This window comes from Mus musculus, chromosome 8 (genome assembly GCF_000001635.26).
Source record: "Mus musculus strain C57BL/6J chromosome 8, GRCm38.p6 C57BL/6J".
Taxonomy (NCBI): Eukaryota; Metazoa; Chordata; class Mammalia; order Rodentia; family Muridae; genus Mus; species Mus musculus.
The window spans coordinates 22,504,946-22,527,238 of record NC_000074.6 but is presented as its reverse complement, the minus strand read 5'-3'; the positions used below and the strand labels follow the sequence as shown (position 1 = coordinate 22,527,238).

At 44.8% G+C, this 22,293-nt stretch overlaps 1 protein-coding gene across 5 annotated transcripts in view; it reads right to left on the bottom strand.

Annotated features, from left to right (window-relative positions):
* Window positions 1–22,293, bottom strand: part of Slc20a2 (solute carrier family 20, member 2) — a 92,917-nt gene that overhangs the window by 42,378 nt on the left and 28,246 nt on the right. The window contains exon 2 of one of the 5 annotated variants that reach the window (XM_030243366.1): window positions 14,315–14,489. The exons of 3 other annotated variants lie outside the window; for them this stretch is intronic. The gene's annotated coding sequence lies outside the window, so the exon portion shown is untranslated. Of the gene's footprint in view, window positions 1–14,314; window positions 14,490–20,584; window positions 21,019–22,293 lie in introns of those variants that run through there. One more of the 5 variants, XM_006509044.2, reaches the window with a different exon arrangement.

The window sequence follows — 22,293 nt, the reverse complement described above, 5'->3', positions numbered from 1 at the left end:
TTCCTCAGTGCGAGCCAAGAGCATGAGAGCCTGAGGATGTAGATGAAAGATGGCACCTGGCAGGAAGGCTGACTCTGGAGGAGGATGGTGTGTGTGTGTGTGTGTGTGTGTGTGTGTGTGTGTGTGGCAGCTTGTGAGTGTGCACACACACGCCCCTTCTTTCCTCTTCCAGGCTGTAAAAGGGAACATTTGTCTCTCTTCTGTGTAAAGAGAAAGAGTACATGACCTGCTGGCAGGGCTCCATCCCCATTCCTGTCCAGTTAGTTCCTAGTTACCCCCCTCTAGTAAGTCATCTCAGAGGCTAGCTGGGAAGCAGGGAAGTTGGTACACAGCCACTGGTTACAGCAACGTAGAAGCCACAACATGGCAACTGTTAGCATCATTAGCAGGTAACGCTTGGGGCCACAGACACTTAGGCCTAGTATTTCTTTTTTAGTAATGGCCGTGGACCTTGGCCAACTCCCATGTATATTCTAAACCACTTTGGCTCTTTTTTGGCTAGAGTGACACACACACACACTGTAAGGGACAGGACCTCCTGGGGTTGCGATGAGGTAAAGAGAGATACTAAAAAAAATAAAAAATAAATATGGAAAAGCTGAAAGGCCTAAGGGACAAAATGACTCAAAATGGTAAAGCCATAGGGGTATGGCTCCGGGATAGCCAGAAAGGGAGATGTGCTGAGACCCTGTCTCAAAAACAGAAAACAAAACAAAACAAAATATGAAAGCCACACAGATAGACAGTTTGGCAATTCCTTACAGGGCGTGGTACACGTATGCTGATCAAACAACTCAGTTGATTCATCTTAAGGGGTGTTTAGCTGAAGGTCATGAAGAAACTTGTCTACACTGGGAATATTTGGCTTAACTTTCGCCTATGGTAGCAGTTATATTACTGCACACTTTTCAGAACTCATGGAAGTACACACGTAAAACTGGTAAGCATTATGGTATACAAATTAAAACTAATCCAATCTAATCCAGGTCACACAGGTGGTATTCGCTTTTGATAGTTTTCTTTCTCATACTGTAGGTATTTATCCATTCCCAGTTCCTCTATGCTAACCGAAACAGAAAAGAGAGTTCTTTCTACGTGTGTAAAAGGAGATACTTCCATAGAGGCACCACAAAACTGGCCGGCTAGGGATAGGGAGATAGTGCATATGGGTCTACACTTTGATCCCCAACACCTGTGCAAAACGCTGGGCACAATGGCTCATGCTTATAACCCCAGTACTGGGAAGGTGGAGGCAGGAGGCTCCCAGAGGCTAGGCAGCCTAGTCAGATTGGTGAGCTCGGGTTCTAGTGATAAGCCCTGTCTCAAAAACCAAGGTGGATAGGACATAGTGGCCTATGCCTTTAATCCCAGCATTTAGGAGGCAGAGGCAAGAGGATCTTTGTGAGTTCAAGGTCAGCCTGATCTAGGTAACAAGTTTCAAAATAGCCAGGCCTACAGAGTGAGATCCTATCTAAACACACACACACACACACACACACACACACACACACACACACACACACACACACACACAGACACAGAGACACACAGCCCAAAACAAAAGAAAATGGTCTAGCTATTTGAACCACAAGGATCATGTTTGAAGTAATGGCATTGAGAGTCCAAGAGAAAGCACGAACTAGAGGGTGTATTAACAGCACTGTATGAAACCCCCTTCCCAGGAGAGGGAGGAGACAGCTGCTGGGGCGGGCCAACTTCCTCCCAGTTAGGGACTCTGTGCTGTATTGGTTGCTTTGCTGTGATGGAACACCATGACCACATGGAACTTAGAGGAGAGAAGGGTTTATTCTGGCTTATGACTCCACAGGGACGAGAGTCTAATTTGCTGTTGGGGTAGAGGTGCCGGTGCCTCAGCAAGGGCAGTAAGCTGATAAATCACACCTTTTGCCGTAAATATGAATTCCCAGTGTGAATTGGAAATGGGCAAGACTATAAACTATCAAATCCCATCACCATGATTGGCTTCTTCCAGCCAGGCTGCATCTCCTATGCTTCCTCAGACAGCATCATCAACTGGGGACCAAATGTTCAAATACTTGAAGCTACTAGACATTTCTCACTCAAACTACTACATCCTCATCCTCCACAGGGAGAGAGGCAGGCCTTGCTATGAAGGTGTGTCTTCAACACAGCTTGTAAGATGCAGCCCCAAGTGATTAGTGTTTCCGTGTAGCAGGGAAGCACTCTTGCGACCCAGTGGACGGAGGCTAGTTTAAATCTGGGCCTGTGAACCTTAGAGTTTGAGAGTAAATATGTTGTAATAAAAGTATCACCCTGATTGGCAAACTCCAATATCAATTCTAAACGTAGTTCTGTAATGCTGTCACCAGAACTCTAATCGGAAATGGTTATGAAAGTTTCAAGAGATAGCACTTACTTACTTATTTTTGTTATGGGTGGTCAGAACAAGAGCTTTTTTAAAAAAAACACATTTTTATTAATCTTTTGAGATGTTCACATTATACACTGTCTATGATTATATTCACCCTCCACTACTCCCTGTCTCTGCCTTGGTCCACCACCATCACCCACCCCCTTCAAAGTTGTCTTTTTGTTAATCCACTGTGTCCTCTTTGTGCTGCCCATATCTGCATAGATGTGTGGCCGTCCAGTGGAGGACCACAGCAAGGAAGAAAACTATTCCGCACACCTGTGTCCAGCAGCCAACCACTCATGGCTATAGTTTTCAGCTAGGAGGGAGGGGAGCCCATGACCTCCTCCCCACTCTGTGTTGGAAATGTTGACTGGCTTGATTTTGTGCAGGTAGCCACTGCTACTGTTACTTCACGAGGGCAGTATCTTGTCATGGTCAGAAGATACTGCTTTGCTCTGGTCCACTCCAACCTCTGGCTCTACAGTCTTTCTGCCCCCTCTTCTTCCATATTCCCCAAGTATACCCTGGGTGGGTAGGTGTGAATGTGTGTGGGGAAATTAATGTGATATGCTGTATGTTCTATTTATGGTGGAGCATTCCATAGACACTTATTCACTGTATTCTGACAGGTTGCAATTTTTTGTGTTACCCAACATCTGGCATACAAAGGAATTTTCCTGATGAAGGGTGATAGCCATACTATTCTCTGGGTATAGAGATACTGTACTATGTCCATTTAGCAAAGGAATAGTAGTGACATCACCTCTGGGAACTATGAGAACCGCAGCGATGGGCTCTTGGCCGTATCTACAGTCCTAAGCACACGTCTGCTCCTGTGGACCATCCTCACAGCCCTTCTTTTCATGTAGGAAATGACTGTCCTGAACTTGCCAGGCTGGGCAGATGCAAGGCCATCTCAGGACTCTATTCTGAATGAAAACTACCCAGGAATTTATGACGCTAACTTCAAATGTTTGAGAATTTAAGTAATCTTAAATATGAGAAAAATATTGACATAGGTTTATTGACATAGGGTCATTTATTATACACATGGAAGAGAAGAAAGTGTTTAATGTCCTTAGAGCGGGGGCTGTGTGAGAAAATACCAGCAACTTCTGGAGGTGAATGAACGACTACTGTTATCACTAAAATGATGAAAAGAGTTTTCCCGACGCTAGCACACGTGATAGCTAAGTCACCCAGTGTATACAACGGTTCTATCTACCTGAAGTCAACCCGCGTAAGACTGGAGAAGCATGCCTGCTGTCTACACTGAGCGCTCTAGGTGGCATTTATTCCTCCAACCCAGCAACTCTAGGCTCTGCAAAAGGGTACTAGATAAGCGCTCTGTTAGGGAGCTACAACCGCAGCCCTTCTTCACCCTCACCCCTTCTGACATCATTGGAATTTTCTACTGTAAGCAATTATCCTTTCTATCACTGGAAAACTTCAAAATACCACAAGGCAATTAATTATTTTTAAATGCACCACCAGCATACGCTTGTTTCTCTTTAATAGACAAAATAAATTTACTGTGACTATAATAATTGTCTGATGACTTTCAAACAGTTTGGGCTCAGGCTGTGTATTGTACCACAAGATATAAAACACTTTTTCCATTCCTTCATGTTCTACTTTACTTTCGAGGGTATCTGTCATTCTGGTGGCTGGGGACTTAGTAGGAGGGGCCCCTAGTCTTGGAGTCTTCCTGGGTGCCGCTCTATGCTCTACAGGATTTGTGTAGACTTGTTACCCTGGTTCCCTCTCACATCCTTCCTTTATCTTCCGTGTGCTTCATGTGACCATCCAGGCTGAACTGACAACACTGTGCTCCCAGGGCAAGCTCTCTGCACTCGTTTTCACTGCAATAGTACTGGAGGATAATGTTTATACAAAATAGCTTATAACTACTCATTTATTCCTGCACTGAATTCCAGAGCTGGAGAATCCCAGGACACTGGAGCCCGAGGGGACTTCAGAGCTACCTCACCCAGCCTTTGCCACTGTGAAGATGTGGCTGGCATAAGAGAGAGTCTGTAAACGAGGAGTCCCTAAACACACTACCTGGTGGGAGTCAATGCTACAGCAGGAGACACTCAAGTGCAACAGTACAAAGATCCTATGGAGTGGAAGTGCTGGGCCACACTTACTGGGCCTCGTTGGTGGCCGTTATTCCATCCGGGGCACGTTTGGTCCCTGTGGTCCTGGAAGGGTAGAGCCGGGGTGAGGACAGGACAGGGAAGCATATCCACTGCAAGGCATGCAACCAAGGCTTTGTCCTTGGAAGGTGTCTAGGTCACGTGATCCCTCCAAGCCTTGTTCAACGCTATAATTCGGCACCAACCAGAGACCGCAGGATTGGAAAGAGGCAGTTTTGCCTAGAACTGAGAGCCACAAGATTGTTTTGTGGGAGGAGGTGGGTGGAGCTTTCAGACCCATTCCCAAGCAGGACAAGGCAGGGTCTTTCTGAGCTTATGGAACATGAACCAGCTTACTTTTGCTCCACCTAACGCTTCTACTTCTGAGCTGAGGCCCTGGCTTTCTCTACCCTTTTGTCCCCAAGATGTCCCCCCATTCCTGCTTTATTTCTCGCTCTTACAGTTTTCTCTATTGACATTTTCATTCCTTTCCAGCTTTTTGTTGTTGTTGCTATTTCGATGACTCCTGCATGGACTTTTCTCTCTGTGAAAGCATTATATAAACCTAACTCAATCTGAATACATACATACATACATAATACACATATAAAACTGTATTTTGAAACAGGGTCTCACTATGTAGACTAGGGCGGTTCTGGACTCAGATCCCCCTCCCTGTCTTTGCCCTTTCTCCATACTGGAATCAAAGGCATGTGCCATCATGCCTAGCCAAGCAATTCTTAAAGGATAAATAAATAAAGAAATAAACAAATAGCAAAGACAATTAAGATGGGATAAAATTCAAGAAGTTAAGGCGAGATGGCAGAAGAATTTACAAGGTACTATGTGAGTCCCACAGAGAAGTTCAAAGTCAAGAGAAAAGGGTAGCCGTTATTTCTCTACAGAAAACTGTATGGTGGGTTATTATAAATAAGCTTGAGTTTACATCTCAGTGGGCTGATAAAAAGTTATTATAAGTAAAGAAGCATCATCGATTAAAATCTGAAGAAACTGGAGCATAAGGAAGCAGCCACCTTCCATCTAAGAAACCACAGCTGGGCGGGTGCTAAAACTCTGAGTGGATGCTGTGTACCCCAAGACCAGCCCCCACTGGAAATGCAGAAACATCTGTAGTGGAGCTTTATAGATCGATTACTAGCTACAGCAGAGTATCTTAGGTCCAGTGCTGTTTGAAAGGGAGGACAAGAACAAATGGCAGGGCTTTATGTATTCATTCCCACTGAAGACGGAAAAAGGTCTAGGCATCTCCCATGCATGCTTTCTGTATGTATGGGATGAAACCCCCAGGGCCTGGGTTTTTATATATATATCCCCCCCCCCTTTGGTGAGGAAATAAATCACTTATCACACTAAATTTTTATCAACTGGCAGTCCTGGGATGGCTTGCTCTAATTCTGTGCCTGAAGTGTTGGACTGCTGGCCAGGTTCCAAGAACTATATTAAGGAAGTACCGTCCTCCAGCTGCATTTAAAATGGAACCTTGTATATAAATAGATATCTTGGCTCTTACATATTTATTTGCTAGTTCTGTTCTGATGGGTTCGGGGGGCTCAAAAAAAAATACGGATGGTACTTACACGACTCTGCCCTGGAGCTGCTGGGGTAAGGATGGGTGGTTGGGGGTTCTCACTGCTTTTTCGGAAAACTGGTATTGGATCCCAGCATCTATGCTGGGGAACTCACAGATGCCCGTATCTTCCAGTTCTGCTTCTAGCCACTGTGGGTACCCTCACAGACACAGACACTGACACTCTGGCTTCCTAAGACACCACAAACACAATGTGAACAGAGTTGACAGATGATTCTCTATATTTCATGTTTAATTTATAGCTCTCTGTTTGTTGCTCTGACTCCTGAGATTATTTCCCTTTATAATGGTTTATTAATTACATGTATGAGTGTTTCATCTGCACATGTGTTTCTGCACCATGTGTGTCCAGTGCCTACAGAAGCCAGAAGAGGGTGATGGACGTGGAGTTACAGATGGTTGTGAGCTGTCATGTGGGTGCTGGGAAATGAACCCAGGTCCTCGAGAAGAGAAACCGATGTTCCACTGAGCCATCCCTCCAGCCCATTCCCGAGCTTCTTGAGCACAGGTTGCTAGGCAGCAGCACAGGTTGCTAGGCAGCAGAACAGGTAAGAGAGGACAAGCAATTATGATATGGATTCATGTTGTGTCTTCCTTGGTAGCACAGGGAAGAGTCTGGCCAAGTTTCAGAAGCACTTCATTAGAGTGTGGAGTCTTCATCAAATGTCACCAATAATGTGCCAAGCTAGCAGTGCAGACAGCTTAAACAGCACAATAGTTTTTGTAATGTTGCTCTTTTGATGGAAGGATCGGTTGGAAATTTAGTAGTTCTTCACTTCTTTCACAGGGATATATATATATAATTTTTTTTTTTACTATATTAAGAAATCCCAAGAGCCTTTTGATAGTGCCTTCAAAGAAACACAGACCTAACACACCAGCTGAAGACACAAAAGCGATCGGACAATTGATAAGATGTCTTTGAGGACCATTTCTTTGAGACATGATCAAGAACTAGCTCCGTGGCTTCATCTTCCCTTTGGCCGAGTTGGACCAAGGGAGGATGCTGTGATGAAAACATAATTAGGAAGTAGCCAGATATAAGTCATGTTTTCATGACATCTTATGTAAGTTCAAAAAAGGAAAGACAAAGGAATATATAACTATTTTGTGTCTTTTCATGGCCTATGCCAGAGCATCCATTCACGCCTGAGCCGAGAGACTCGGATCCCTGCCTACAGTCACCGTTTTAGCCTGAGATACCTCATCATTTCTTGTAAGGCAAGTCTGCCAGCAATGAATTCTCTCAGTTTGCTTGGTTTGGACACTTTATTTTGCTATTACCACTTTTAAAGGATAGTTCTGCTGGCTATGGATACTTTCTGTTGTCTTGCCTCCTGCCTTGTGGACTCGGTGTTTTTGAAAACGTGACCAGTTGGCCTTACTGAAGTTCTACTGTATGCAATGGCTGCTTTCCTCCTGGTCCTTTCAAGATTTGCTCTTTTGTTTTTCAGTCTTCCGACTGAAGTCGCATGTCTGGATGTAGATCTCTTTGCGTTATCTAATGTATAGGTTAGTATTTTTCAAATGTAAAAGGACAAACTATTTTAAGTTATCATTAATTATTTTTGAAAGGTTTAAATGTTCTCTGCCCCTCCACTGTGTGTGTATGTAGGAGTGCATGTGTTGTGGGGAGGGATAGGGGGTGTCAGAGGGGAATGTCAGGTGCTGGTCCCCAGGTACGGCCCACCCTGACTCTGAGACAGTGCCTCCCTCGGGTTGCTCCAGAACTTTCCCAGGCAGGCTGTGCCGGCCAGCCAGCAGGTTCCATGGATCTGCCCCCCTCCCCACAGCCCCCACTGTGCTTTCACTGGGACATCACACACAGGCTACCACACCTAGCTTCTTATGTGCGATCTGATTTAGGGAAGTCACCTTTACAAGGCAAGTGCTTTAATAACTGCGACCGTTTCTACTTCAGACGTTACGATTGCTGTACTTCATAGAGGCTCACATTTCTCAGTGGCTCTGCTATGCAGCTGGTGTAAGGCCCATACTTCTCCCCTGTGGCCATACCGCTTTGCTCACTGCAGGATCCTCAGAGCTCGGCCACATGTGCTTCAGAGCACACGGCAGGGTCTCCTTCCTAAGACTGAACAATCCCTTGCATTGAATACCAACTTTATGCATCTAGTCACCTACCAAGGGACACTTGTGCTGCTTTGCCTCTGGGCCATATGAACACTATTGCTATTAAAATGGGTGTTAGAAATGCTTGTTTGGTACCAGGCTTTCTCAGGCACAGGAATGACTTACCAGCCCTACTTTCCTGTTTTTGAGAACCTGCCATACTGTTTGCTAGCAGCCTTACACACCAGCTTCTCCAGATCCTCGCCGATGCTGGCTACTTTCCCTCCAGTTCCCCTTTTTTTATACCCAGCCATCTTGATAGGTTGAGGAGACACATTACTGTGGCTTTAATTCTCATCTCCTCGACACTCAGTGATTGAGAAGTTTCCACGTTGGCTGGCCATTTGTTTACTTTGAGAGATCCCTGATCAGGTCCTTTGCCTGTCTCAAAGTCAAGTCATTTAATGGTTGAATTGTATTTTAAAAATAATATATTCTGAATAGTAAGTAACCTCATTATCAGATACATGATTGGCAATATTCTCTTTCATTCTATAGGGTGTCTCTTTATTGTGCCCTTTGATATATAGAAGTTTTAAATTTTCATATAGTCTAACAACGTTGCCTGTGCTTTTAGTCTCATATCTCCATTTGGTTCATATATTTGTATATATAGTGTATATATAAATACTTGGAATTGTGGTTTAAATGAGAAGCACCCCCCCCCAATAGAACGACTTGGTCCCCTTTGGTGGCACTGTTTGGATGAGTTTACAAGGTTTAGCTTTGCTGGAGAAGTGTGCCACCAGGGGTGGGCTCTGTGAGTCATTCCTAGTGCTTCCTACTGTGGCTTAGGATGAGAGCCCTCAGTTTCCAGCCCAAGCATGGCACTTATGGCTCTGGCAGACCTTGCCCTTCTCCCCCGTTCCCTCTGCCTTGCTAATCCATTAGATTACATTCCTAAAGCTAGCCACCATGGTCTGTTCTCTTTATGTGACTTCTTCCTCCTCCTGAGGCTGACCACCAAGGTCTGGCTATCAAAGAATGGAAACTCAGCAATCAAAAGCTCCCTTTGGCTCACATAATTATCGCGCCCAACTAAACTTAAACACCTCATTGGATACGGGGCTTTCCCTTTTATCTTTATGAACTGCCATTTTCCTATCTGCCACATCTGTCTGCTCTCTATCCAGAGGTGGTCCTTTGTCATTGTCACCGTGCCCCACTCCCCACTAGTACTCTTCTCCCTGTCCTCTATCTCCTGCCTTTGTCTCTTAGTCCCTGCTCTTTGACCCTCTGGGGCAAATAAATCTCCTTTGGGCTAAGAATGTGGTCCTGGGGGTCCTGAGCTGATACAGTCCCGTGTGTGTGTGTGTGTGTGTGTGTGTGTGTGTGTGTGTATGGCATGCCAATGTAACCCTAGCTATAAAAGAACTCTTCCTACATAATTTTATTTTGTTAAAAACTATAATTAAAACTATAATATTTATAGTGTGTTAATTAGAAAGTCTTGTCTACAAAATTTAGTTTTAGAGCTCCCTCCCTCCTTTACTGAACCTAGACATGCATTACCCTGTCCAAATTCCTTATATCTCACAATATTTTTTGTTGAAAACTGGCCCTTTCAGATAATATGAATTTCAACTCTGGGTATGAAGGTCCTTGGGGTTTTTGTGTATTTGACTGAACTAGTTCTGTGAAACCTACTCCTCACAGTATATACCCACTGACATCTCTGCTCGCTTTCTGTCCTTTACTTGTGTATTGTTGTGGGGCGTCCGAATGCACTTATTGGTCAAAGGTTGGCTAAGGCCTATTGTGTAGCTGTTTCCTCTGAGACTGAAATATTCCATCCAACAGGGAAGCTTCTTGATAGGAAGGTAAACAACTCAAAATAGCTTCAGGAAGTCCATGAAACTGAACAGATTAACCAGGCCCCTTGCTCCCAGGATAAGCAGAAAAGACAGCTGAGGGCCACTCTTAGACAAGCCAAGGTGTTAAGAAGACTCTAACACCCTATCACTGGCTGCAAGAAGCAGAAAATAGCTGAGCTGCCTGGAAGAAGCTTTCCATCGGAGTCACTCGGAAAGGACGAACTCTAACCTGTTGAGTGTCTGCAGGGTTGTACTGTGCGTTCCAGGTTCTCAACTTTGTAAGCTGTCACCCATGCTGGGGTGGGCTTTGGTAGCGCAGCTGTCTTAGAGTTGGACTTTGGTAGATTCTGTACTCTGCTCTGTCGTGGACTCACATCTGGGGGATCTGAGTAGATATCTGTGTAGCGTCTCCCCAAGAAGTCTTGCCACACAATACTACCCTCTCAAAGACTCAAAAATCCACCCTTTACCATGGTGTATGTGACTTACAGATGGCTCTCAAGGTTTGGCTTAGGGACCCAGGGTACATGAGAGGCCTAACAACTAAGGACATCACAAAGCTGGAAAGCCGGGTCAGTGATCAACAGCACCACTGCTGTTTCAGAAGACCCACGCTTCATTCTAGGTACCCACATGGCAGCTAACAAGCACCTGTAGCTCCAGGCCTTGACTTTGGGGGCACCAGGCATACACATAGTGCTTAGAAACACACAAAAGCAAAACACCGATACACATGAACTAGAAATAAATAAATCTAAAATACCACATTTGAAGGTCAGCACAATGATATTCTTTGGGGGATGGAACTACTATGTAGTCTATCTGTGGTAATGGTTCTAAAAGCCTGCATGTGTAAAAGTTTACAGATATATACCAGGAAAAGGGAATTTTTTTTTCCAAGTGAAAAAGTTGTCAGTATTTATATTTAGAGAGATGTTTGAACTGTGCTGCTCATAAGAGTTAGATTCAGTTCATTACTGAATTTCCAGAAGCTGAGTATTTAATATTCCCTAGGGAAGTAGACAACAAAACCTTTCCTGTTACTACACCTCTGTCTCTTCAGAACACGGCAGTTAACTTAAAAATTATTCTAAAGCTTAGCACTGAATACAGTAAAGCCAAACTCTCATGCTTGATCGTAGCTTAGGCTATGGAGCATTTTCTTTAAGCAACATTTTAGGTTTATCAATTACTGGCAAGTCTAGCAGATTGCTATGACATAAAGAACAAGCAACGCAGTCAAGAGAGGAGATGGCCGAAACAGGCCCGGAAGGCATTTAGCTGTGTGTTCTTCCTTCTCAGCCCAGCTCTGCCCAGCCTGAAGAAAGCAACATGGCTTAAGAGAGTCTCTGTCCCTGCTCCACTCGCCACTTTAATTTCAGGTCAGGTCTACAGTAAACACTTTGTAAACACCTCTGTACTAGATGGGCTCAGCTGGAACTCCTAACTGGACGTAGGCTTACTACATTCACAGCTCTCACTCCTGCTTTCTAGTCTTCAGAGTGAGGCAGGAATAAACAAAACTCAAATAAACAGATAAAGAGGGGGAAAAAAAAAGCCCAAACTTAGATCTATTCCATTCCCCTCCTCCCCCTCTGCCTCCCCGTCCCCTTCCCTACCCCAAATGCCACCCCCTTTTCACTTGACAGTTCCCAAGCTTGCTTGGCTGCTCAGGCCATCTTGAAGAGGTAAAGATGCTCTCTCTCACTCTCTCTCTCCTTCCTCTCCACTGTTATTTTGCTTTGAGCTACTGCACTTGCAAAGAATTCTCTTATCAAATTTTAAACAACTATTCATTGCACCTCAGGGTAGCACATGTAGCTGTGTTTCCAGACACAGGTGGGTTCTGGAACTGTCCGCAGTGATGCTCCTAGCGGCATCAGAATGACTGGGGGGAAGCAGTACTCTCTGAAACTGCTGGGGCTCTTGGTACGCACTGGTGAGACAGGCCCAGACAAGGATCATCACGTTGGCAATAGTGTCTAGGCAGCTTTAGCCCTGTCGCTTGGCTGTTTCCTGAGGTCCACAGCACATGGTTCCACCACTTCTTACTGTAATCGTTACCCTGAACGATGGTGCTCTGCCAAATTTAAATGGATAACCTAATAACAGAACTACTGTTTTGTCTGGTTTAAAATACGTTGGGTCCCACCTTCTTTCTCTTGTACTGAATGTGACATCTCGGACTATGTGAGGTGGGACTGGAGTTGTAGCCATGAGTCAGACTCTTGCTAACCACCTCTAGTGGGGCACAGGTAACAGGGTTACACTTGATCAGTCCCGCCGCACACCCATCTGTGTCGCTACGGTAGGCTTCTTCTCAGGGGTCAGCGAAGCGCATGCCTTAAAAAGTAGGTCAAGAATTTGAAGGAGCGCGAGGAGAGGAATTTGGGAGGATTTGGAAGGAGAAAAGACAAGGGGAAATACTGTAATTAAATTTTAACCTCAAATATAAAAAAATTTAAAAGTAGGTCAAATTTTTGATGATGAAAATAATATGTACTTATAGAAAAGAGAACAACGAAGACTGTTTCTAGCTCGCTACTTATCACTAAAGTTTGTGCTCAGCCTGCTTTGTCCGCTGGCTGAGACCCTACTTACATAAGCTTCCAATAGTTGTCTAGACAGACTCCAATCTGTATAACCATAGAGGTTAGCTGCAGGGAGTAGGGCTGCGGGAGGCTCGCCCAAGGAAGGGGGAACGGAACATACAGTTAAGGTGGGGGTGGGCGGGAACTGAAGCAGGGGAGTCAATCAGGGAAGGCGGGCACTAAGGGAGGGATATAAAAAGGGACAGGTAGCACAACAGGCTATCTGGGGGCCATGTGGAAACCTACCCCAGTAGAAGCTTCTTAAAAAAAAAAAAAAAATATATATATATATATATATATAACATAAATGAAATCTCAAAAATAGGGGAGACAAAACCACAACTAGACATCTCTCATCCCCTACCTCCAAGTAAAACCTCCAGTGACAGAAAGCTGTTGGCCAAAGAAACCCCTAAACAACTCGAGCAATTGCCAAAATTATTGGTCGTTCCCCATAAACTGATGGTAAGGCCCATCACTGAAGATAACAATTACATATCTCATTGAACACAAAGTAACACTGGTGCCTAACTAGAACCTTCACCCCACCCCCACCCCACCCCTCACCCCCACCCCTCACCCCTGCTGTCGCCTGGTGTCCATGGTGCTGCAAAGTACTCTGCATGCTGCCGGAGGAGAAGGGTAAACATTAAACCAACTACAAACTCTTCAGTCTACAACAGTGACCTGCCTGCACGATACACGGGTCCAATGGTGGCACAAACGCTGTAGGAGTGACCAACCACTGTCTGCTTGAAGTGATTTAAGACACACCTCATGAAACAGAACCCATGTCTGGCACTGCTCAAGTGGCTGAGAACCTGAGACTAGCTAAGTCATAGACCTAGAGGAAACCCAAACACTAGTGTTTTGCTAAAGATACATTGTAATAAAATGACTGCAAGTGACATTCTGCCACAGCCAGAGATCAGAGTCTCACTCAGCAGCCATCAGAGCAGCTTCCTCTGGAAGCAGGTGTAACTAACACCGTGACCCACAACTGGACAATATGCAGAGAGTGAGTGGCCTTGGAGCACTCAATCCTAAATGCAACATTGTCTTCAAACCTCTCCCACCTCAGGGATCTGTGTGGAAGAGGAGGCAGAAAGATTCTAAGAGCCAGAGTGGATGGGTGATACCAGGAAAAGAAGGTCCTCTGAATCAGCTGAACAAGGCACATATGACTCAACTCACAGCAGCAAGAACAGAGCCTTCACAGGCTCCCGTCCCTAACCAACTGCAAACCACTAGCACAGGAAAAATTACGTTTTCTCCAATGGAGTCTCACTGGGTATATAAGCCCATGCCCCAAAGTAAAAGGCCAATACACCAACACAAAAGAACCAACAGAAAAGAATGATGGTGTTTTTTTTATAGATTTCTTTCTGTAGTGCTTTGTTTTGACATTTTAAAAAATCTTACTAATTTTGCTTGTGTGTTATTTTCTGTTGTGTGAGTGTGTTTCTTCAGCTTGTTCCTTATTTTAAAACAATCTTTGTTTTCTATAAAGAGAGAAGGCATGGAGCTGGGTAGATGGGAGGTGGGGAGGATCTGGGAGGTGAAACCACGGATCTGAATCTACTGAATGAAAAAGTATCTTCAATTAGAAACGTTGACTAGAGAGAAGGACTGCTTACATGTGGTATATAGCATTCTGTTCCCAGACACATATGTAGACATGTTTTCTAGATAAAACGGGACCGACGGCCATGTGAACTCATAGAGACTGTGGCAGTATTACTGCATAGCGCCTGTGCAGGTTCAAGCCAGAAAGGGCAAAGGCATCACTAACTTAAGATGCATTTACACGACCTGCAAAATAAAGTCGGGGTCAGTGTGGGGTACTGTTAGGAGTCACCTGTATAGGAACAGGGTCATAAATAAACAATATTTTATAACCTAATTTAGTCACTACACATAGAATATCACCATTTCAAATGTTATACAGTTTTGCACTACTGTGAGTTACTATAGATCAACCTTTATATTTTTGGCAGAATTTTATTGAATTAAGAGGTAATTCTTACATTTTCTATTAATAAATGAAAAGCTTGCCCCGAGCCTCTATGTCCCGCTCTAAGTCCTTGCTTCTCCCCAGACTCTGTGTCCCGCTCTAAGTTCTTGCTTCTCCCCAGACTCTGTGTCCCGCTCTAAGTTCTTGCTTCTCCCCAGACTCTGTGTCCCGCTCTAAGGCCTTGCTTCTCCCCAGGCTCTATGTCCCACTCTAAGGCCTTGCTTCTCCCCAGACTCTGTGTCCTGCTCTAAGGCCTTGCTTCTCCCCAGACTCTGTGTCCCGCTCTAAGGCCTTTAGAAACAACTACATGGAAGGAGGCAGGGCTTGCTATTCCAAGCCACACTGTTACTTCTAATGGCACATCATGAACTGGCTTTGAACTGGTTTTTGAAACAACTTTATTTTTCCAAGAAAGAAATTCCAAAGAAGAATGCCTATTCAGTAGCCCCTCTTTGTACAGATGAAAATAGCCTTGTTTTGAGGGAGGCATGATTGGACCAGATCTGGAGACACACTTCATAATCATATGCTATACTCTGAGCCCCTCGTTCCAATAACAGCCTTTTGAGTTCTATCATTAAGAAGTTAATGATATATTTGGATTTTTTAAACATACTGGGTATGCAGTTGAGATTTTGTGTGTTTAAAGGAGACAGCTAAGACTCATGCAGGATTCTAGAAATCAGTTCTTTATGACTTCTGGATTGGTGAGCGACCACCATGCTCCCAGGGTTTCAAATATTCTGAAACTGACACAGATGTACCAAACGAAACCAAACTTTTGCAGCCTGGTGCCTGAGGCTTTCCCACATATAATAAGAGCCCAGACCAAAGCAACTATCAATATGCACACTTCCTGCTCTCCCTCTCTGTCCCTTCACAGGGAAAAGTAGAGTTTGAGCTAAAGTGTCTGTACCTGTCCTTTTCACTTTAAGGACATTTTAATGGTCTGAAAATATGTAATTAATTCTATCTATAAAAGCCAAAGATTCTACCTCTCCTCTTTCAAGTGCTAAAATCCTACGGCCATCGTTCCCTGGCTAAGGGAGTGGATGTTCTTTTGGCTACGGTGGTGTTGCTCATCTGATACTTTTAAAACAACACTGAAAAACCATGCCCTCACAAAGCTCTTTCTTCATTAAAGCCACAAAAGCTTTGTACTAAAGGCTAGACAGGGTGGTTATGTTTTCAACCAGAAACCATTCCCTCAAGCAAAAGCTACAAAGGAGGATGTAAGAAAGGGCAAAGACATCATTAGATTAAGATGCATTTACATGACCTATAAAAAAGTTAGGGGTCAGCATGGGGGACTTCTAGGACACAATAATTGGCTTGGGCAAGGTACCAATTGCTACTTGCTCAAGTCAGCAGAACGCATGAAATCCAAGAGGGCAGAGCCTAGCTGGCTCTGGACATGCTGACCGAATAATCCAACTCCACGTGCCTGCTATGTGCACTACTGGATCATTTGCTCCAGAAAGGCGTGTCAGCTGAAACAAGTCCCTATCCCGAGTCTTCAAAGGAGGCAGGGTGCGTTGTACTATGCTCATACCCTCTTCAGGTCTTTCTAGGTGGCCATCTACTTCTGACCGCAGCATGCGACCCACTGACTTGTCTCTTCCAGTGGAGGTGAAAGAGTTGGGGAATCAGTTAAAGTCACACTTTGTCTGCAGCTACCTCTCTTCTGACAGAGACTTCATGAAGACAGTGAATGATCTAGTCAACTGTCGGCGACACAGTGACCGTGGGCTACTGGTGGAGTCAACTGGGAAGGGGGGACATCTATTTAGCAACACTACCTAAACCCATTACTGTACACCTGACAGCTTTAGCAGCACTGCTTAAACCCACTACTGTATGCCCGATAGCTTTAGCAACACTGCTTAAACCATTGCTGTATGCCTGATATACTGTATAGCCCACACTACCACTCACTTCTCATCTCTTTGTATCTCCATTTGAAACTGCTGCTGCTGGAGCTGAAGCAACAGCTTAGCAGCTACACCGGTTATTCTTCCCTCGCATCCACATGGCACACCTCACACATACTTATGTACATATGAATAAAATTGAAACCTTTTAAAAAATACTATCAAGGCAAGGATGTGCTTCAATGGGGAGTACTTACTTTTAGTAAGGTGTGAGGTCCTGGGTTCCACTTCTAGCACAGAAACCAAAACCCCAAACAAACGAACAAACAAAGATAGGCACTGTCTTAATTAACGAATCCAGGTAAGTCAACGCAGTATTTCCCAGGTTAAATATTAAGTGACCGAAAAAAATCCAGAGTCAAGGCAGGGTTAGAGGGACTTTGAGAGGTCATTTATCTCCGGACTTCAGAGAGAATACTAAAAATATTGCAAATAAATTTAAACCCAGGTTTATATGACTCCAAGAAGAAAAGTTTATAGTTCCCAGCATCCGTGTTCCCCCTTTGTGATAATTTTCTTCCTAATACCCCATGCATGGGACATCAGAATCACCTTAGAGCACTGTTAAAATAGCCTTGCACTCCAGCCTTCCCACTTGGAATCAGCAGGTCTTGGTGGGCCTGAGAATCTGTTCCCAGGAAGTGCTGATAGGTCACAGCCACACCTTGGCCATCATGGTACCTGACCCTTTACACTCCAAAGGGGAGCACACACCAGCTGTCCATCATTATCCCCAGGATGGGCACACGTATCTGAACAAAAATGCAAGTCTCTTCTAGGCTATAGAACAGAAGTCCTCCAACCTCTTATTGTAGTTATAATTTCTAACATGTGATTTCCCCCCTTTCTTGAGTTTTTTTTTTCAGAGTCCCTCCAAGTTTCTTTCAGATGAAGAGCCATAAACAAGACACAGAACCTGAGTCGGAGAGCCGCCACAGCCGGTGTCAAGAACCGAACGATTCAGACCAATTTCTCGTATTCGCACACATCACCCGCTTGTATTCACGCCTGCCCGGGGAACTGACTCTCTGTGAGCTGCAGTAACGTTTCACAGACCGTCTTAATGCTTATCTTCTGATCTTCTAAGAAACTCAAGAAGCTGTCTTAAAATATCAGATAGATGACCCATCATTTTAAGACAGAGCAGGGCCAGGTGGCATCCAAGAGAGAAAATATAACCCAGAAATCAGGTCTATTTAAACAGTCTCGTTGAGGAGGCTGCTTCCCACTTCTCTGGTGGGTCTGCCGCTACCACCCAGCAACAGCTTCAGGTGAAGTGAACCTTCAGTGGCTCCTTTGTGGCAGGAAGGTGACAAGGCCTGGGAGTGGGCTCTGGGCTGCCCCACTTACCCACAGTTGCTGCCTAGGGCAAAGAGCCAGTCCCAATCCCGGGTTGCAAATGCAGGGATAAACCGAACTCAGCCGTGCCCTCCACGCGCCCCATGCTCTCACCTCCCACGTCTCCCCCCAGCATTGTCTTCTTGCCGGTTTGTTTACTGCGTGTCAGGGCCCCCCTTTTTCGGTGCTGCGGCTGTTTAGCACGTGAGCTCGTTGCGAGTGGGAACTATGCTCTCTTTGTGTATTGTGTGCGCTGTGGAGGTGCTTAGCACATATGCTGAATAACAACAGCAGGCCCAGTATTCCCCAGAAACATCAGCATTCTTCCCATCAGTCAGCTGTTGACGGCAGGGCAGTCAAACACAGGCGCTGCAGAAGGCTTCCATCACCCGGCCCGTCCCCTCACACCTCACCTAACACAGCTGAAAGGAGGTACAGAGCAAGCTCTTTCTGCCGGATTGCCTTTACAAAGAACGTTCCAGGGATGTGATCGCTGAGCAAAGGCAGCCTGCTACCGAACGTAGCTGCTTGTATCCATACTGACAGAGCCCTCTGATGGCTCTGGAGAAGTAACTCAGAGTATCTGAGTTGTGAGTATCTGAGGTCTTAGATTCTGTTCACAGCCCCACACAGACCGACCAACTGACGGACCAGCTAAACAGACAGGCTGTGAATCAAGGGAAGGCAGGCAACAGGCTTCCTGCTGGGCTCCTCAAAACAGAAGGTTGTACTCTGTAATTAAAAGAATCAAAGCATACCTACTGCCTGGGCCGCTGTCAGGTCAAAGCCTCTGGAGAGCTAGATCTAAAGAAGCAAAGAGGAGGAAGGTAAGAGGTCAGGCAGGCAGCCAGAGAGCAGCGCCTACAGGACCAGAGGGCGGAGGTGGAGTAGAGAGGCGGCCACACACACACACACACACACACACACGGGTCATAGCTGGGCTCTTCCTGAGTTTCTTAGCATGTGAACTCGAATCTGTGACCACATAGCTGAGCCCCTTGTGACCGATTACATTCTAAGGCACAGCAAACCAACAGAGCTTCCACTCATGAGGGGCCTCTGACAAGTGTCCCTTGTGTCATGGGGCACAGAGGAGGACTGCAGAGAGTCACAGAACTGGCCACACTGAGTGCCAGGAAGTCCACGCTGAAGAACTCCTCTCCCACTCTCCTACATCCTTTTTGCCGCACAGAAACCACTAGCGCACACTCTGCAAGTGTCGATGAGCATCTTAACACATGCTTCCCACTCATCGATAAACTTCTTTTTGTTACATTAAAAATGGATAAATTCTAATCAGCTTTTCTTCGGGGCAGGCAGGATTAAAAACTACAATGGTCAAATTAATTTTAGCTTAAAAACCAGCACAACTATAGTACGCCATTACAAACACCTCCCGGGGGCCTCGGGTAAGGACAGGGCTGTGCCATGCCTGCGAGGACCTGTTTATCCCGCAGCATCTGCTGGAAGAGAATCCCTTCTGCTCAGGGTGACATGAGTGACTTCTCTGTTATGCTTACAGATTTCTCTCCTGCTCAGAAAGCTAAGCTTCAAAAAAATGTTTCTCTCTAAAAATAGCCGAGGAATTCAGTTCTATTTTCAATTCTTACATATTTTTCCTACTGAATGCACCACTGAAATTTTTCTCTCATTGTTGACACCGTATGTCATTTGTATTTAAAAATCAGGCAACTCATAACCTCAAAGAAGTCTTTACATACAGTTTGGCAAAATGGGGACATGGCATTCACGACACTAATCCCGGGTTTGTCTCTGTCTTTGCTTGTAGATGGAGAAATGGGCACACAACTGTTTCATTAAACATCAACATTCCTAAAGCGGTGTACTTTACACGGTAACTGACAAGGGGGTTTCTTTCTGGTTCTGATATAAACAAGTTGCTTAACTTGAAATTGTTCTACTTTAAGTGTAAACGTAGTTCAAACTAAGCAAGGTGACGGGTTTAATTTAAAGTAATACTGAAAGTAACACTGAAATTCCGTTTGCTTCAGTCTAGATATAAGTTGGGACTGACCAAACTGAAAGGCAGTTAGGTGCTTTAGATACAGTGGATAACTAACTCAGTCAACCGGAACACCCTTTAAGTCACCCTCTGAAACCTTCCTTATAAAGTTTTTTTCTTTAGGAGAATAAAGGTCTATTTTCTAAGTATAAACTTTTCCTTTTAAAAGATGCTTCCATGTATAGGCTTAGCAAGGTAACACTTGCTAGCCTCTTGTGTCTGCAGTGTATCCACTTAAGAAGGGTATTAACTTTTTACATGTTTCCCCCAACAGTTACTACCCCAGAAAATAAAGTTAGAGACACACTGTAACCATTTCTACTAATCTAACATTTTAACATGCAAAAGAAGAACTAAGCTACATTTTTAAGATAAAAATAAAAGTTAAGAATCAAATACTTTCTGCAGGAAAATCTGAATACTCTGAGACACTCGCCGCCCTGCACATGTAAAGAAAACACTATACCACCATTCTGACACGGCCGGGTTGTAGATCAACACCAGTTTTCCCAAGGCAGATAAAATTACCACGATAGTCACTTTAGGAAGATTTAAGGTATGAAGAACAAAGAAAAGTCTTAAAAATTCCCAGAGTACTCACAAGTAGTTCGAAAAGAAATCTGAACCGCAGCTCTCCAGATGTCTGCTCTCCGGACCATGAACACAACCTGAAGTCTGAAATAGACAGCTATCGCACAGGCCCAGAAGTCACATTTCAGCTTACTAACTTCTACTCGGGTAAACAGTTTTACAACTCACAGAACAAACGCTGGCTAAAATTAACTACAGCCGAGCAGCAGGCAGGAACACGCTGCTTTGCATCATGTGGGCTGGGATTTATTCACTAGGACAACACTGGTGTCCTCTTTAATGGGATCCCCGCCAAGGGGCGTGCCCTGCCGAACAATGCACGGCATCAGGAGTACTCTAATTACTGAACTCAGTTGAATAGTACTAACTTACTTTAAGTCGGTTCTGCAAGTACCAACAGAGAAAGAGTAATACAGTCTTCCCCGGTCTTCTCCAGAACAGGCAAGCACTTGATGTTCAAGCACATTCATATCAGACAACTTTGGCAACCAGGTGGCAGTGGTGTGATGTGCTCTTCGCAGCACATCTGTGAGATTACCCACCAGCTTTCGGCTTTTCTTCTGTACTTCCCAAGAAGGTGCTGTGAGGACACACGTTCACTTAAAAAACAAAACCCACCACTGAGAACAAACATCTCCAACTTAGCAAATGCGCTTTACAGCGCATCTATCTCACTGTGTGGCTGGCTACAACTGGAAAGGAGATCCTCTATTGGAACAAATGAACATCCTCAAAGCGTACTGAAACCCAAGCAAACAGTTCAAGACTCCAAGAACGCAGCCAATACTTAAAAGAAAACCAGAACACAATGCATTGTTTAAAACCCACCAATGCTCTCACTAACTACAACGTAGAACAAAGGCGCAGTCTGCAGCGTCTAACCTGGATGATTCAGACTGGTTTACTTTAGGCATTTCAGTTCTGATGGCAAACTTTGCCCTGAGTGGACACTTCATCAATCAAACCTCCAGTCACACAGTCACACCCCCCACACAGGATACAAAGTAATTCAATGGCTCGAAAGCAACTGGATTACACCATCTTTCTCCAAAACCCTCTATGACATGACTCCATATTAAGAGCACACCTAAAGTCCTCATATCTATCTTCTCAGGGCTACTTGTTTTCCTGATTTAAAAACGCCACGGGGATTTATTAGACTTAGACTTCAGGGGGTTTATTAGATCTGGGTTCATGGTCTTCACACGGCAAACCTAGGTCTGGGGTCATGGTCTTCAGCATGTCCCTCCACAGCAATGGTTCTTAACCTTCCTGGCCGCTACTCAGACAGTTCACCATATCATGGTGACCTCCAACCATAAAGTTTCTTGTTTCTACTTCATAACTATAATTGTGCTACTGTTATGAATCGTCAGGGTATCTGATATATGGCCCCTCAAAGGGTTGGGACCCACAGGTTGAGAATCGTTGCTCTATAGCCTTGCATCTACTGCATGGACCACTGAAACACAACCAGACTCTGAAGAAGCACAGCCTGTCTATGCTAAGCATGCCAAACATTGCCGCTGCCGTACTCTCACTGGCAGAAACTGGTGACTGTGAATAACTGGTAACTCCTCACGCTGTTCATAAAGACTGCTGGCTGCACATCTGACACTCTGTCCCGTGTCCAACTTAGGTTCTCCAGAGAGTGCACATATGCCTCTCTGTAACAGCCACTGGTATGTGTTCTACGTCACTTCAACCAAAGTTCCTGGA